Raw genomic sequence first — 18,242 nt, forward strand, 5'->3', positions numbered from 1 at the left:
GTGTTTGATGCTGGCTGTGTTTTATCCAGGAGGAGACTGAGGCTTAGAGATCCAGTTGTGAGTAATACATCTCAGCTGGTCCTTTGTAGGAAAATATGTTCTCTACATGATGAGAATAGGCTTCAAGTTTCCTGCCTCTCCGAACCATGAAAGAAAATGTCAAACAGACCCGAGCAGACGGAAGCGGAAGCGCGCCTTTTCCTGTAATCCACAGGTGCTTTAAATGCAGCGCGAGGTCGCGAGGTCGGCTTCCTACCAAGCTGTGTGCTCTTGAGCAGCCGTCCAGCCTCTCTGGGCCCGAGATCCTTCAGCCTCAGAGAAAACTCATGGAATGGATGATTTCTCGTGGATTCCGTACCTGCTATAGCCGTGGGCTTCAAATGCCGCAGCAAATTAGGGGTTTTGTGGCGCCGCAGCCCATCCGATCGTCTCCCGAACTTGACCTTTTCTTAAATTCGTTTCATTACGCTCATACTCATAAGAATGCGTTCTCATTTCATGGTTCCTATTTTAGTGCCCGCTCTTCTGGCTGCTGCTTTCCCCCCAGTATAATTTTTTGTTCCATTAATTTCAAAGGACCATTTTGCTAGATCAGAGTGTTAAGACTCATTCACACCTCTTCCATTTGTCTAACCAAGCGCTCATCCATTTCTCCCCAGAAATAATTGTATATGGTCCGCTAAGTTTAGTGTTCAAATCTGTTTACACTTGGGGCTGCTCTCTGGGCTTTGCTGTGAAGGGGGCGGGGTCGGCTGCAAACGGTGCCTATTATGTCTGTTTCCCTAGCTTTTCCCTAGCTTTCTTCCTCCTCAGCAGCTGATTTTATTTTTCATCGGATTTTGCTGTCTTCTCTATTAGAGACAGGCATAAAAGAGAAAGCGCACTTATTTCTTCTTTGCCTCTGGGTGTCCCGGATATGATGCTGGACCCTTCTTTCTCTCTGGTTGTCCTGGGTATGATGGTGGTGCCCCCTTTCCTTTATTCTAAGACATCCTCTCCTTAAGTCTTGCCAGGTCTTTGGGTGTCTCCCAGGCCGTGAAGAGCGGGGAAGGGGGTGATGTGAGAAGGCAGAGAAAACAAATGGAAGATAGAAACAGAACTCCAGTGGCAAGGGCAGGGAGTACATTCATGGTGTGAGGTTTGAGGACATGATGTAAACCAGCCAGGCTGCGGGCTCCTGGGCTCCTGTAAGTGGCAGGAGCCTGGGGACGTGGGGATGAGGCCTTCCTTTCCAGGGACTGCAGCTCTGCATGGGTCCCTGTTTGGTTCCATCAGAAAGCAGCTGAGCCTGTGAGCACATTCCTCAGCCTTTCGGGCCTCAGTTTCTTGGCTGGGGAAATGGGGTAATTATAGATTCTGTGGCCCAGGATCATGAGGAGACTTTCTCCTTGGTCCTCCGGTCCATTGTTTCTAAGGTTTACAGAGCCCATGCCATGTGCTAGTGATGGAGCAGAGGAGAAAGTTCATACAGTCTCTGTCAGGTTAGGGTGACACATGCCCACTTAGTGGTCCTGTAAAATGGACAAGGACTGGAAGGCAGGCAGCTGTGCCCTTAACTCTGGGATCTGGGTGGGTCTCAGTGGAGGAGTCAGGAGAGTGTGGCAGGAAGCGTGGCAGGGTCTGGGGACCGTACATTGGTTCCCAGTTATGGGGAATCTGAGCTTCAGAACAGCAGGATGGGCTCTTTCGCATGTCCCAACCATTTGCAGATGATGTAGATTTTGGGGCGTGCCAACTCAGAGCTCTGGATCTGGGTCTGGATGGTAGCTGAGCTAGCCTGCCCATTGGCTGTCCTTTATCCACACCTCCAGGGCAAGCTCTCCAGCACCACTCCACCGGAAGCTGCCATCAGCAGGAGGCAGGGTCAGCTCTTCAGAGCCTGTGCCCTCTGGGCCAGTTCACTCCTACCTGAGCTTCCAGAGGGAGCTTCACTGTGCTGCCCAGGTGCTGCAGCCTGCGAGGCGCTGGGCCAGCTAGCTCTCCTCAGGGCTGGTTCACCTGCGTCTTCACCATCTGGACCAGCTCTAAGGAGCTGCCCAGACAAGGCGCAGGGGCTGCTCTCCTGAGCACTGCAGCCAGGGCCAGTGAGGAGCAGGGCGAGCTCGCTATCGCGACCCCAGGGCCAGTTCATGGTGAGCGGGGAGGGGAGTCACCCCCATACTCATGCCGCCTCACAGCAGAGCAGTGTCAGGGCCAGATCTCCCTCACTCTGTCCTCAGGGCTGGCTCCCCTGCTCCCCCTCAACCAGGGCCGGCTCTACTGTGCTGGGCTAAGCAAACTACATATTTTGAGCTTTCCTAGACATAGTTGATAGACATGAGGTGGATATATCTTGTCAAAACTTTTCCTCCCCATTATCTTCTTGGTTGTATTCTTTTGTGTGTGCCCTCTCTCCCTTTTTATTTATTTTATTTATTTGTTTATTTATTTATTTTATGTATGTGAGTACACTGTCACTCTCTTCAGACACACCAGTGGAGAACATCGAATCTCGTTAGAGGTGGTTGTGAGCCACCATGTGGTTGCTGGAAATTGAACTCAAGACCTCTGGAAGAGCAGTGGTGCTCTTAACCATGGATCCCTATGTTACAACACATGGCTGGCAGGCCTCTGGGTAACATGCCCCATCAGAGCTTCATGGTGTGACAACAAGAGGATCTCTAGGGCCCGCCTGTGAAGTGTGCTGGAGAGCAGGTCTGTAGATAGCACGGTGGGCCACAGGCCTCTGTCTGTCTTTCTCCTCTCTGGCTGTGCTGCCTTCTTCTCTGTCCTTGACTTATATAAGAATAGCAACACCAACAAGGTGTCCCTCTGCCCCCTTGGCAGGGTGTGTGTTCAGTTTGAAATGTCACAGTATGAGAGAACAGCTTAGGCTGTGTGCTGGTCCTGAGAGGAAAGTTCGTTTCATGACTGCAGCCCAGTCATCTATGGATATAGAAGGGTTCATTAGAGGGACTGGAGAGATGGCTCAGCTGTTAAGTGGCAGGAGAGCACTTGCCAAGTACCGAAATCTGAAAACTCAAAATTGCCTGTAACTCCAATTCCAGGGGAGCCAATATTCCATCTGGCCCCTGGAGGCACCAGGCACACAGCAGTGCATGTATTCTCCACCACCCTCCCCCCTGCTCTCTCATACACACATACATAGACACAGAGACACACAGAGACATGTATATAGACAGACAGACACACACAGACAGACAGACACACACACACGCACACACACATCAGACAAGGAGAGAATGCCTCTTTTCACTGTCAGACAGGGAGGGTGGGAGCTGGCTAGAGCCCCCTCCACAGGAGGATACTGCCTGGTGACATTGGCACAGTCCCTGAGACACCAGGAACCTGTTGGCGAAGTCCCTGAGCGAGCACCCCTGAGGCTCAGTGGGTTGCAGTGAACACCCTGCCTGGCCCACCCTGTGCCCGCTTTCATTCCCTCACAGAAGTGGAGGCTTCCTCTTCATTGTGGTCCCTCTGTGGGAAAAGCCTATTTGCTAGGTTCCAAGTGCATTTCTCCTAAGAACTTTGTTTTGTTTTTTAATATTATTTTACTAATTATTTTTATATACTCCATGTTTTATTCCACATCCTACCAACCCCTGTCCACCCTCTGACTGTTCCACATCCCATACCTCCTTCCCTCCCCGTTTTGTTTTATTTTTAAATTTTATTTTTCTATGTAGCCCAAGTTAGCCTGGAACCCAAAATTCTCCTGCCCCAGCCTTCCAAGTGCTGGGGTCTCAGGCATGAGATGAACCACCCCAGCTCCAGTGAACCTTAAAGGCATCTCCTGGACAGCCATTGTGTTGATCACGCTCCAAAGAAGACTCTAGAATGTGAGGCTGTGGGTAGCTTCCCCTTGTGTGAGTATGACTGAGGTCAGTACCAGCAACAGTAGTAGTTTCTATTTAGGGTGCTGAAGCAGCATGGAGTTAAGTACACAGAGTGCTGAAGTGGCATGGAGCTAAGTACTCAGGGAGGAATGCGAGGCTGAGAGCACTGTCCGCTGGGGGAACAGACACCAGGTCATTTAGGGCCGGCTTGCTGGGTCATTCGCTCACCGCTCACCCGTGATGCCTAGGGATAGCAGCTAAGCAGACAGTCCAGTGTGGGCTGCAGCCCAGCTTCCACCTGCTGGAAGTCTGGGTGCTTATGAGGACTGGGGGCAGAACTAGAAACCCATCCCTTGGAGAAAGGCAGGGAGTCTCTTCTAGTTGCTACAGAGTTGGCTGGAGAGCTGACATGACTGTTAAAAAAGATACTTCGCTGGGCGGTGGTGGCACATGCCTTTAATCTAAGCACTTGGGAGGCAGAGGCAGGCGGATTTCTGAGTTCGAAGCCAGCCTGGTCTACATAGTGAGTTCCAGGGCAGCCAGGGCTATACAGAGAAACCCTGTCTCAACAAGCAAACAAAAAATAAATAAATAAAAAAGATACTTCATGCCGGGTATGGTGGCTCAAGCTTTTAATCCCAGCACTTGGGGCACAGAGGCAGGCCAGGCAGATCTCTGGGTTTGAGGCTGGCCTGAGTACAGAGCAAGTTCCAGGACAGCCAGGGCTACACAGAGAAACCCTGCCCTAAAAGACCCACCACCACCGCCAAAACATCATTGGTGAATTCTTACCCCTTTCTCTCCTTCCTTCTTTCCTTCCTTCCTTCTCTCCTTCCTTCTCTTTCCTTCTCTCCTTTCTTCTCTCCTTTCTTCTCTCCTTCCTTCCTTCCTTCCTTCCTTCCTTCCTTCCTTCCTTCCTTCCTTCCTTCCTTCCTTTTCTTCCTTCTGATCTCCACCCTGGATCTGATCTGTTTTAGGAACAGTGAACTAAAGGAAAGCCGCACCGTTCCTGCATTTCCTCCAGTGAGCTCACTTCCGAGTGATGGTTAGTCACTAGAAAGATGGAGTAAGAATAAAAAGTTTTTAAGTTCCAGTGATTTTTGGAAGGGCAGAAATCATCGTACAGATTAATCACACAAACTATTGGACACGGAAGTCTCAAACAGTACTCGCTGAAGCAACATCGGGTTTTGAAGAAAAAATTCCTTTTGCTAATTTAATTGCGCTTTGATCTTTTAGCTTAATTTTTGTTAGAAATAGCTATTTTTATTTTTCATTGAGCAAAAGTCTAGAAAAATACAAAGGAAAATGAAAGAACAGAATACAATGAAAATTCACAGTCCCATGATCCTCCCAAACATCTCCCCTAATCACATCACAGAATGAGAGTAAGGTTGGCTATAACATACAGTCTGTTTCATTATTTATTATAATGATAATAATAATAATTATTACTACTACTATTAGTTTTTCAAGACAGGTTTTCTCTGTGTAGCTTTGGCTGTCCTGGAACTCACTCTGTAGACCAGGCTCACAGAGATCCACCTGCCTCTGCCTCCTGAGTGCTGGGATTAAAGGCATGAGCTACCACAGTTGGGCTTAAAATTATTTTTATCAGGTTACTTTCCTTCTAAAAGTTTTAAAGGGCATGATGGTGCACCCCTGTAATCCCAGAATATTGGAGACAGAGGGCAGCTGTGGCTACAGGGCATGAGAGAGAGAGGGAGCGAGGGAGGGAGGGAGAGAGGGAGAGAGGGAAGAAGGGAGGGGGAAGAAGAGAGAGGGAGAGAGAAGGAGAGGGAGGGAGGGAAGAAGGGAGGGAGAGGGAGGGAGGAAGGGAAGGAGGAAGGGAGAGAGTGAGCTGAGGATATGGCTTAGTGGGTTAAATGCATTCTCTTCAAGTAGGAGAACATGAGTTTGATCCCCAGAACCCTTAATAAGTCAGGCACATGGGCTTGTGCCTTTAGCTCCAGCTTTGCGGAGGAGTCAGGACCCAGGCTCTTGCTGGCCAGCAGCCCATCTAGCCAAAACAATGAGCTTCAGTAAGAGATCTCAAAAAATAAGGTAGAGATTCCATGAAAGACAGACATCCCAATAAACCTCTGTCTTACAAATGCAAGAGCACACCCTTCCAAACATGCACACACACACACACACACACACACACACACACAAACACAAACACAATACACACTTTAAACTTATCTGTGAAGGTGAAAAGGCAAAAATTCAAGTTACGATTAGTATATATTAAAATTTTTTATTAAATTATTTTAATAAAGTTTGTATTTAAAATTTATTTTAAAAGATCTGATTAAATCTGATTAAATATTAAAAATAATAAAACCATGCAGTCTGATGGCCCAGGCCCATTTGGTTTTCAGTACTGTGCCTTGTGCATATCAGGCCTAGACCCATGTGTAGACAAGAGGGAAATGAATTGTTTGCTGTTGGACACTGTCTTCGGCCCTTCTGCAAGGCTGTCCCAAGTGTCCTGCCAATTAGCAAGTAGCTTTGGCTTCTGAATTAGAACATGGAGCAAAACAAGGAATCAGACCCTTGCAAGGCCACTTTGCAGGGTAAGAAATGCAAGCACCGCATGCTACCTGGTGGGTGCTGTTAGGCAAACGAAGCTGTCTTTTCTCCTGTGTGCAGAAGCACAGCCACCGCCCAAACCTCCAGCAGTCATCCAGTCACACAGGGCTGCAGCACTGGAATTTGGTTCCCCTTTGTCTCACAGACAGAGGGCGGGGGATGGAGGCCTGTTTGCAGGGGCTGACATTGAGGGGTTCCACCATGCAGCATGAGCACCCCAGCATGAGGAGCAGAAGATCTGGCCTTCGGAATAAGTGTGTTTATGAGATGCATTCTTAACTGGGGCAAGGTCAAATGGTATATACATGTATGTATAACTTAAAATACGTATTCATTGGCCCCAGCCATCCTCTTGTTTCTGTTCCCTAGGCTCTGGGGTAACAGCCTTGCTAGCACTTAGACTCTGGGAACCAAAACTCAAGTGCTTCTACCCACTGACCTCAGACCTGAGGTCTAATTTTTAACTAATGCTAATTAGTAATGTATCTTTGGAACCATGAAAGAATATTAATTGGAATTCGAAAATACTGGGAATGTATTTGATGCATTATTTCCCATTTTCCAAATGATCCTTTCCTTTTAAAAAAAAAACTATTTATTTATTTATTATTTATTTATTTGTGAATTTCCCATCATGCATCTCAATCCCATTCATCTTCCCCTCCCCTTGTACCTGCCCTCCACCCTTGCAACCTCCCCACCAACAAAGAAAAAAAAATCTCGTTGTAGAATCTGCAGTGTGCCACAGTGTGTCCCACAGTGTACCCTTTGCCCACACTCCTTTGCTTGCAAATGTTCATTGCAATGACTCCTCGGTCTGGTACGAGGTCTTTGGCTTCTGCTACTCTGTCAGTTCTGTCAACACTGGAAGTGGGACTCCTCTCAGATAACCTGTTGTTGCCCTGTGCTATGGCGATCCTGTAGTTTTGGATTTGTAGGACCGGTTCCTTCATGCACTCCAGCAGATCAGCCATGGGGTAGATGCTGGGGCGGTCCGCTTCAAAGCCGTGGGCCTGAGGCTGTCCGAGCAGGCCAGCCCCAGTTCTACAGCTTTCATGCCCTCAGGGCTGGCTCATCAGGAAGCCCTGCAGCCAGGGCCAGCTCTATCCTGCTGCCCAGGCGAGGGGCAGGGCCACTGTCCCGAGTGTTTCAGCTGGTGAGGGACAGGGATCGTTTTCCCATTTTCCTGACCCTGGGCCAGCTCTCTGGTCTGCCATAAATAGTGAGGGACGGATAGAGGGAGGAGAGTGTCTGTCGCTCTTGTTACGTCATCACGCAGCAAGCAAGAGGCAGGCCCGCTCTCCCGCTCTCCCGCTCTCCCGTGCTCATGCCCTTGGGCTGGGACTGGCTCACCTGCAATCCCCACATCCAGTGCCAGCTCGCTTTGCTGCCCAGGTGAGGCTCAGGGTCTGTTCTCCCTAGTGCGGTGAGGGGAAAGGACAACTCTCCTGCTCTGATAATTTTGGAGCCAGCTCTCCTGTCTGCTGGAGGTGGTGAGGTATGAATGGCAGGAATCTCTGCCTCGCCCATGTTACGCCATGGCAGACAAGCGAGGAGGCCTGCTTGCTTGTGCCCTTGCCACCAGGGTCAGCTCTACTGTGCTGCCAGGCAAGTGCAGGGCCTGGTCTGGAGTTTTGCGGCTGGTGGGGGGCAGGACCAGTTCTGATCTCATGACTCTGGGCCCAGGTGTCCCCATGATGCCCAGGTGAGGGGTGGGGCCAGTTCTGTACAGCTCTCAGACATCAATATGTCCCCAGGGGGGCAACCTGGCCTTCGGGTGGTAAGAGACCCCCGTTGCTGCAGGGCCACGGATCCAGAGGTGCACCCCACCCCTGACAGTGGCAGCACAGGCCAGGCCCCCACCGTGGTCCCAGGTGGCATCAGTGGCTACTCACATCAGTCTGCTCCTCACTACCCTTGAGTCTCCAGGTCTGACTCTCTTCCTTGTACCCACATCCTTCTGTTTCTCTTTCTCTTCCATTTACCCAACACTTACTTGTTCTTCTTAGTGGTACCCAGAGTCTCTTGAATGTCTGGGGTCGTCTCAGGAGTGGTCTCAGGAGTGCTGTGCCCTGCCTGTGCGCTATGGCACCAGGCAGGGGCCATCTTAGGCATGGTCTGCCCTGAGACCTGTGAGGCACCAGACTTGTGGTCATCACAAGCTCTCTATCTGTGCCCCACGGTCGCCTCAGGCTGCCCTGGTGGTCTCAGGCGCCTTTCTGCCTGGGGACACATGGTCCCAGGTAGGGGTTCTTCTAGTTTCCAGCTTGCTCCCTGTCCTGGGAGCCCATCCAGGCCTGCTTGGTGAGGTGTTTGTGGTGAGGTATCTCAGGCTAGCTCCTTGTCTAGATCTGGCACAAGACTAATGATTGTCTCAGGCTAGCTTTTTTCAGGTTATGTCAGGCTACTAACATTCAGATGTTCTCAGGTCAGAACACTGAGTGTAGACATGGCTTCTCTCCTCTCTGTCACCTACTGACGCACATGTGACACAGCAGTCACACCTGCAGTGCCTCTAGGTGCAGGATGATTATTTTCTTTTTCTTTTTAGATTTATTTTTATTATAAATAAGTACACTGTAGCTGTCTTCAGACACACCAGAAGAGGGCATCGGATCCCATTACAGATGGTCATGAGCCACCATGTGGTTGCTGGGATTTGAACTCAGGACCTTGGGAAGAGCAGTTAGTGCTCTTAACCATTGAGCCACCTCTCCAGCCCCACAGATTATTTTCTTCATAGTATTTATAAATTTATAAATTTTAGCAATTGTACAATAGTCCATAAGCTGGTGTCTAATCATTTATTAATCCAGTCCTGTCTGGGTTTCCAGGTTTCGCGTTTGAATTCTTTCCTATAAACAACATCATAGTGAGCACCCTCACATACATTGTATGTGACAACGGGGTTGTTTTTTCTTGGTAGTTTTATTAGCCCTCTTGGGAGGGTTTGTAGTCAGCAGGAGTCTTGACTAGCTGTTCTTTATCTTTAGTTTTGGGATGGAGCCCTGGAGAGCCACACCTGTTAGCAGAGCTAGAGTTTTCCCAGACAAATGGGAGTCAGACTGGCAGTTTTCACACAGTCCTGGCAAGGGGAAAGCCACTCTGTTCCTTGCTGGCTGGCAGCCACAAGTCAGTCCTGAGTCCAAAGATCCATTCCAGACCCATCCCAGACTCTATGGGGACACCACGACAATCCCCTGGGTTTCCACGTCATTTCTTTGGGCTCTGCTCCCAACTGCCACGTTGAGCTCACTCGTTCAGTCCATGTTCCTGCCGTAGTTAGGGTTTCTATTGTTGTGAAGAGACACCATGACCATGGCAATGCTTATAAAGGACAACATCTGATTGGGTCTGGCTTACAGTTTTAGAAGTTTAGTGCATTATCATTAAAGTGGAAAACATGGCAAACGTCCAGGCAGACATGGAGTTGGAGAGAGAGCTGAGAGTGCTACACCTTGACCTGAAGGCAAGTGGAAGGAGGGTCTCTCCTGCACTGGGGAGCTTGAGTGCTAGGAGACCTCAAGGCCCACCTACAAAGTGACTTCCTCCACCAAGGTCACACCTATTCCAACAAGGCCACACCTCCATTGTGCCACTACCCCTGGGCCAAGCACATTCAAATCATCACAGTTCCTAAGTCCCTCCTCTGTCGCACTGCTGTTGGGGGCTGGCGGGTTTGTCAGCCAGGGATTCACAGGTGTTTCAGTTTTCTTTCTGTTGCTGAGATAAAGACACTGAGACCAAAGGCAACTTGGAAATGAAAAGGTTTGTCTTACACGGTATGAGCACAGTCCATCACTGAGGGAAACTGGTGTAGAAACTCAAGTCAGGAACTTGGAGAGAGGAACTGAAGCAGAGGCTGAGGAGGAATGATGCTAACTGATCTGTGTATTACAGGGCTCAGGACGCCTGCCCGGCACCACCCACAGTGGGTCGGATGCTCCCACATCAATAACTAGTCAAGAAAATGCCTCCCTCGTGCCCCAGTCTGATGGAGGTGGTTCCTCAGCCGCTGTTCTTTTTCCCTAATAATAAGTTTGTATTTAATTGGTGAAAAAAACTGGTGACCAGGACAATGGAATATAAGGGACAGAAGAATTGGCCATTTGTTCAACTATAGAGTACAGAAAAGACACAGAGAACCCTCCTGGATGTTTAGTTATTTGACTCTTTTTTTTTAAATATAAAGATTTATTTATTTATTGTATGTAAGTACATTGTAGCTGTCTTCAGACACTGACAGCTACAGTGTACTTACATATAATAATAGATAAACAAATGAGGGCGTCAGTTCTCATTATGGATGGTTGTGAGCCACCATGTAGTTGCTGGGATTTGAACTCAGGACCTTTGGAAGAGCCTTCGGTGCCCTTAACCACTGAGCTGTCTCTCCAACCCTAGTTATTTGACTCTTAATGGACATTTCAATCCACGGTTACCCATTATTTTGGAGAAAGATCCCAAATTCATGTGTACTTGGTTGAATAGTGTCACCTCCCCCCTCCCCCCATCCAAATTGTCCATCTAAGGATATCTGAATGTGGCATTGGATCTCAGCAGATATAATTCAATAAGATAATGCTACACTGGACGGTCCAGTGATGGGGTCCTTCTGAGAAAGAGGCCCGTGTGAAACCCTGGCAAGATGGAGGTAGACACTGGAATGCTAGGAGCCACCATAAGCTGGGGGGTGGGGCAAGCAGAATCTTCCCCAGAGGAGTGAAAATAACCTGGCCAGCAGACATCATCGGGGACAGTTGGGCAGCAGGCTTCAGTTGATTTGAGCCATGTAGTGTATGGCGATTTGTGACAGTAGCCAGAGCAAAGCCTGAAACAATGACTTTGTGAGAGTGCCAGGAACCTCACAGTAGGTGTGCCTCTGTGGGAGTGGAGCTGAAGGGTCTGTACTCTCGCCTCCTCTCAGATGCTGATGTTATGACCCTGGGTGAGCCCCTTGCCCTCCCTGGGCTCTGGTTTCTCGGCCTGGACAGGAAGCTGTTGGACTAGCCTCCTAGTTTTCACAACTCATTCTGGGAACTTCGTAAAACTGTCTTGTGCTAAAATCATTTTTTTTTAAAATAATCAGTTCCCCCTCCCCCCCAAAATTAAACACAGGTCCTGATATATAAGGACTACAGCTAAACTGGACCAGGCAGAGGGTCTGGGGAGGGGTTGGGCCCTGCTCCGGAGACACTGAGCTTGTGCTGAATCTTGTGGCTCTTTGGCATTGAAGCAGCTGATGTTCACCGCCCAATGATCAAGGAAGGAACGAGTTGCTTTTCATGATCATTTAACTGGAGGCTTTGTTCTGTTTATGCAACTTTCACACGGGCTTCAACAGGGCGTGTGTACCTGTATCCTGGGGCTCTTGGGATGGACCCCGGAAACCTGGTGGCTTCAGTCAACAGCAGTGCATTCTCTCAAGCCTGAGAGGCCTTTTGGCTAGAAATAAAGCTATGCTCTGGGTTATTCTCCCCAACAACCCCAAAGACTCTAGGGAGAGTCTTCCTTCAAACCTTGGACTTTGGTGGTTTCCAGCACATGCATGTCGTGTTTCCTTCCTTTCAACTTCTGCTGCTGTGGCCATATTGCCATGATTTTCCTGTGATAAACATATCTTACTCTCTCTTATGAGAACATTGTGACTGTCATTAGGCCCGTCCACTCTAGAGAAACGAGGAGTCCCTGTCTCAGAATCCTTAATTCATTTTGATTTTTCCTACAAAGGCTATTTTGCTAAGGCAAGACTTGCAGAGGTGAGGACTTGGTATTTTAAGGGCTTCTTCAGCCTACAGTGAAGGTGATGTGTATACAGTGAGTCTTGGCAGAGACCTGTTCTGTCTATCCCCACTTTACAGTCATGATGGCAAGACACAGAGGGCCTCACCCTCTGCAGTGACTTCTTGGGGCATGGGGTGGGGGTATGGAGACATAAATAAGTCCTAGGCAAGAGCCCAGCTAGGACTTGCAGAGAGACACAAGCTATTAGTGGGGGCATGGAGATGAAGTACAGACCTTCACTCAAGACCTTCACACCCTGGGGGACAGAGAAAGATAGTGGTTATTCTTACACCCTTGTTGTGTTAAAAGTGAGGATGTCCTGGCCACTATAGGACATGTGGATGATACATGTGCACAAAACTAAAATTGCTGACTGTCAGTATTTTAATATACTTCTTTCTGCATGCTGTTTTGTTGTGAGCTACTTTCAAGGAAACCAAATAATGAATACTTTGTATCACTACTGTTTTCATGAAACTATTAACCAGATGAACAATATTCCATCAAACATCATGCTTTAGTCAATCCCTAAAGACCCCACCTTCCCCTTTTCCTTTAAAAACTTTGGCCAGTGGAGTCAGGTTCTGGTTCCTAATTTTTTAACTCCCCTTCCCCATCATCATCATCTTCTTCGTCTTCGTCTTCCTCTTCGTCTTCTTCTTCTTCTTCTTCTTCTTCTTCTTCTTCTTCTTCTTCTTCTTCTTCTTCTTCCTCTTCCTCTTCCTCTTCCTCTTCCTCTTCCTCTTCCTCTTCGTCTTCTTCGTCCTCCTCCTCTTCCTCCTCCTTCACTTTTTTTCTGTGCAGCCATGGCTGTCTTGGAACTCACTCTGTAGATCAGGCTGGCTTTGAATTCAGAGATCTACCTGCTTCTGCCTCCCGAGTTCTGGGATTAAAGCTATGTGCCACAACCGACCAGCTAGCCTTTGTTTAGACAGTCACTTGTTTTCGCTAGACAGCTCCAAGGTGTAGCACTGCTGAGGCAAAAGGCAAGCTCATTTTCGACAGAAAACCAGCTTCTGTGGGGGCTGTGGGGCTGCATCTTCAGCCACAGTGTTGGGGAGCTCCCGTAACCCCTCACATTCACCACACTGCCTTTGACCATCTTGGAGCCTTCCACAGTTTGTTGTCCTTGACTGTTTTGATTTGTATTTCTTTTTTAAAGGCAAATCCTTTATTTTTTTTTAAGATGTATTTATTTATTTTATACACTCTAGCTGTCTTCAGACACACCAGAAGAGGGCATCAGATCTCATTACAGATGGTTGTGAGCCACCATGTGGTTGCTGGGAATTGAACTCAGGACCTCTGGAAGAGCAGTCAGTGCTCTTAACTGCTGAGCCATCTATCTCTCCAGCTCTTGATTTGTATTTCTAAGGGCACAAGGGATTTGAAACGTTTTTTCCTGTGACTCTGTTGCATCTTCCCTAGGGAAATTCTGTCAAGCCCATTGGCAGTTGTTGACAGACTTGACAAAACCATCTTGTGTACCAGGAAGGGACCTGGTTTTTGAGGAAGCTGAGAGGCAGTGAGGGTGAGCACTCACCCAAGGTTACCCAGGCAAACACTGGCTGGGGTGGAGTCCATAGCTCTGGGCTTTGGAGTCAGCCCTCAAACACTCCTGTTGTGTCACGCTGATAGATGACCCCCGTCTAGGATTCTTTGGGAGGAAAATCCAAGCCTGCCTTGTTTCAATTTAGTCTTGATTCTTAAAATAATGTATCCTGGAACATTCAGTGGAGTTAGCAGAGAAAATATGTTCTATCACTTAATGCTAAAGGAGCCAGAGATCCACAGTGGGCTGTGACCCTTTAAGAGCGAGCCCTAGGTTCAGATAAATCAGGTGCTGGAAGGCTGTGTGGATGGTTAGTGCTGGCGGCTGTGGGGACAGTCAGTGCAATTATTGGCAGAGTGCTGTGGCTGGAGACAAGGCTCAGCAGGCACAGGAGCACCTGGAACCCCCCAGCAGCAACTGGGGGTCCACCTACCCACATACACAGCCACATGCCCCAGGGATGTCTCAGCCTTCCATCTGATTCTGTCCTGTGGCTACTTACAGTGCTGGGGGTGGGATTGGGGGACAGGGTCTAGGAAAAACTGGGACTAAAATCTGGTTCTGTGTGGCTTTCTGTGTGACTCCTGGCTTCTCTGTGGTCGCACTTGTGCCATCAGAAGGCAAAGCAGGAAGGTCATCTCAGGGAACTGCAGCTGATCGCAGCAGCTAGGGGATTCTCATCTCTCTCTTCATCTGACAGATATACCTCCGTCCTGGGTGTGTGTGAGGTCTCTCGGTGCCATATCTATACAGCTGGGTTGCCTGTGTTCTAGGGTTGCCTGTGTTCCAACTTTTTAAACTGTAATCATGTTTGGGTTGGAGGATATCTGGTGGTGATTATCTATGTTTCTCTGTAGAACATCGCTACTGCCTTGGGCCTTAACATACAACATATATACCTTGCTCTGCACATGCATTCATATGTGTAACGCCCCACCAATGCTGTTTGAAGTCCTGTGGCTTCTATCTGAGGCAATCGTATGTTAGGAATTGCAGCGCTTTATACTCAGAGAAACATAATGGCTTAATTATGGAAAACAAAGGCTCTCGCCATGCCTCAGCATTTAAGTGTCAATTAGTGTATCCTTCCATGGGGCTGTCTTGGGGGGGTTGACTCTACAAAGTTGCTGTTTTAGTTCCTGACTCCAGTCTCATAAAGATCATTGCGTGAATTTTGACTTGGGATTAGGACAGAATTTCCAACAATTTCTGAAATTGCCCTGAGCATATTTCTGCCATTTTGTATTACATATTTATGCAAAGCAGCATCCTCAATACTTACAATTACGAAATCAAAATACTAATCAACTCCGAAAAATGTGGGTGATGCATTATGTCCTACAATATCAAATATACAGCCAGGATTTAATTCTTTCTGTAAAAAATAAGCAAATTCATCTCATTAGTATGTAAATTTGCTTTTGTCTTTAACAAATGGTAAAATTATATGTATCAAAGAATTGCTTTAAAACACATTTCTTTCTAATTTGTTGTCAGTAAATGTTTGATTTATATACCTATTTTATATACATAGGTTTCTGAGTTTGCACATTTCTTGGGTGAAAGTGGTCACAGATGGAAAGAGTATGAGAAGCTCTATCTCAGGAGATGCCCATCCCATAGCTGCTCTGAGCCTATCCTACCGGCCCTCACGACTAGCGCCTACAAGCGGTGACTCTCTTGCTTCCTAGCAGATTTCACTGAAGAAATAACAAACAATCTCAGCTACCATGGCTGTAAGGAATTCAAAAAAGGTATCTATTCTCCTATCCTGAAGCACCATGGGTTTCTCTACCCACCGTGGCCATTTCTGTTCTATCCCTCCATGATGGCTGTGTCCATGGGCACTGTCAGGCTTGTGTGTGCCTGAACTCCCTAGGGAAGGCTCAGGTCTCTCCCACTTTCAGAGTTCTCCAAATCCAACTAAGCCTTTGCTATCCCTGTAAGCCCCACTCAGCCTGAGAGCAGAGTTTGGGGCCTTTCTCAGGGACCCCTGCAGCATCCGACCTTCCGGCTGTGTTGTCTTCTTCAACCCAGGCAGTTTTTAATATCCTGTGGGATGGACACAAGGCTGGCACCAGCTTTTAATCCTATTGTCCCTTTCTCTGTCTTTTCTTCTCCTTGCCCCATTATTCTGATTGTGCTGAAATTACCTCATTATCTGGGTTGTAGTTTAAGTGACAAAAAAAGAAAAACAAGGGCTGTAGACTGGAGAGGTGGCTCAGTGGTTAAGAGCACATACCGCTCTGTCAGAGGACCAGAGTTCAGATCCCAGCATCCACAGCAGGCAGCTCACAACTGCCAGGAACTCCAGCTCCAGGGTATCTGACATACTCTTCTCTGCAGACACCTACACTCATGTACACACACCCACACGGAGACACACATACACATAACTTAAAATAATAAAAACAAATATATAGCTTTTAAAAAGATAGCAAAAGCTCTAAGGGAACATGAGACTCTGACCAGCCCCTCCCCCCCATGAGCACTAGCCTGCCACAGTGACCTGAAGACTCCGAGGCTGGCTGGTGCAGGGTGGATCTGGACTGGTGGCTTCTCTCTGGAGCCACACCCTGATGCCAGCTGGTGACTCCATCTCCTTGTATATGCTGCCCACTCCTCTTGCTCCCCTCTAAGGTAACATCCTGGGCATGACCCTGTTTCTATTACTTATGCCTATAAACAGCCACAAAGGACTAAAGATGGGACCAGCCTCTCCTTGCTGGCCTGGAACTCACAGAGATCCACTTGCCTCTACCTCCTGTGCGTTAGGAGTTTTCAAGGTCAGAAATATTTTGCTATGGGTTGAATCTGCACTCTGCCCCCGACCACTGCCACCCCCCCCCCAAATCCTCATAGTGGAGTTCAGTTCTCTTTGTGAAGCTAGGCCAGGTATGAAAACACCCAGCTAGAGTGGTTAAAGGTGATGCCATTGGGATGTTGCTTGACATGGATGGGATCTTGTGGTTTGAGTTTGAAAACACATCCACCACTTATGACTTGAGTGCTTGGTCCCTAGCTGGTGGCCTTAATTTGAAAGGTTCTGGAAACCCTGGGAGGTGGAGCCTGCCTGGAAACAGTGGGTCCCTGTGAAGGGATGGCTGGGGGTAGCTGGCTCTTGACCACTCTGGGCTGTCTGCTTCGAGACAGTTGTCATGAGACTGTCATGTTCTGCCATACCTTCCCATACTGGGGCCAAACCATCTGAAACAGTGACTAAGTATCAATGTTCCATTTGGTTATTCTGACAGATATTTGCTAACAGTGATGAGAAAGTAACTTATGCACAGGAGAGTCAGAGGTTGGGCACTGGTGTCTTCACGAGAAGAGACCACAGGGCACATTCATATATGCATGGTGACTGAGCCAACTTAGGACTCTGAGGGCAAAAAAGTTATCACCAGATTCTGTCCCTCAACTCGACCAGCAGTGTGAGCTGCAATAAACCTGTTGACTTTATGTCTTTATAATGCCCCCTTTGAGGAATTATGGTGTTACCAAGAGAAGCTGGACCAATGTATTCTTATAGATAAGATGTATACTTATAGATAAGCAAAAAGGAGAAAATAAAAACTATGACCAATTCTAATGTCAAGGGAGAATCCTTTTTTTTTTTTTTTTTTTTTCCAAAACATGATTTCTCTGTGTAGCCCTGGCTGTCCTGGAACTCACTCTGTAGACCAGGCTGGCCTCGAACTCAGAAATCTGCCTGCCTCTGCCTCCCAAGTGCTGGGATCAAAGGCATGTGCCACCACTGCCCGGGGAGAGTCCTTAATGACTTGAGGTCTTTCACTGTTTCTGCACATGCATTTTTTGTTTTTACAGGCTGTGTGAATTATTTTAATTATAATATATTAATTGTAATATATGTAAATATATATTTAAATATAATAGTTATAATTTTAAAATTATAATTTTCTTTCTGTTCTATTAAACACAACCCTGCAGTATCATTTCCAATAGCCATCTGGTAGACCAGGAAGTGCAGGAATGTAGCCAACCACCTTCACTTATTGGACATTTCAGGTATTCCTGATGTATTTTTTTTTTAAAGATTTTATTTGTTTATGTACCCTGTAGCTGTCTTCAGACACACCAGAAGAGGGCACTGGATCCCATGCAGATGGTTGTGAACCATTATGTAGTTGCTGGGGATTGAACTCAGGACCCTTACAAGAGCAGTCGGTACTCTTAACCGCTGAGCCATCATCTCTTCAGCCCTCCTCATGTGTTTCTGTCCAGTAATCAATATGCAAGCTCTGACTTTGGACTTTTGGCTTGAGAAATTGCTTAACAGCATTTCCATGACTATCCTTGAGAGAAATGTTCACATAATATTTGTATGCTTCTTGGATTACATTCCCACAGATACACTGGGAAGTGAGCAGGGGCCCTGCTTTGAAGCAGACCCACACTTTCATCCGGGCCTTTTGATGTGTGTTGAAAACATAGAGAGGGGTGAGGATATCTTC

The 18,242-nt window shown here is 47.6% G+C and overlaps 1 non-coding gene across 1 annotated transcript; it reads right to left on the bottom strand.

Moving 5' to 3' along the window:
* Positions 1–8,826: 8,826 nt before the first annotated feature.
* Positions 8,827–8,957, bottom strand: LOC127681924 (small nucleolar RNA SNORA17). Its single transcript, XR_007977263.1, has one exon. It is a non-coding gene; the product is annotated as a small nucleolar RNA SNORA17 (small nucleolar RNA).
* Positions 8,958–18,242: the final 9,285 nt, after the last annotated feature.

This window comes from Apodemus sylvaticus, chromosome 3, assembly GCF_947179515.1.
Source record: "Apodemus sylvaticus chromosome 3, mApoSyl1.1, whole genome shotgun sequence".
NCBI classification, from domain to species: domain Eukaryota; kingdom Metazoa; phylum Chordata; class Mammalia; order Rodentia; family Muridae; genus Apodemus; species Apodemus sylvaticus.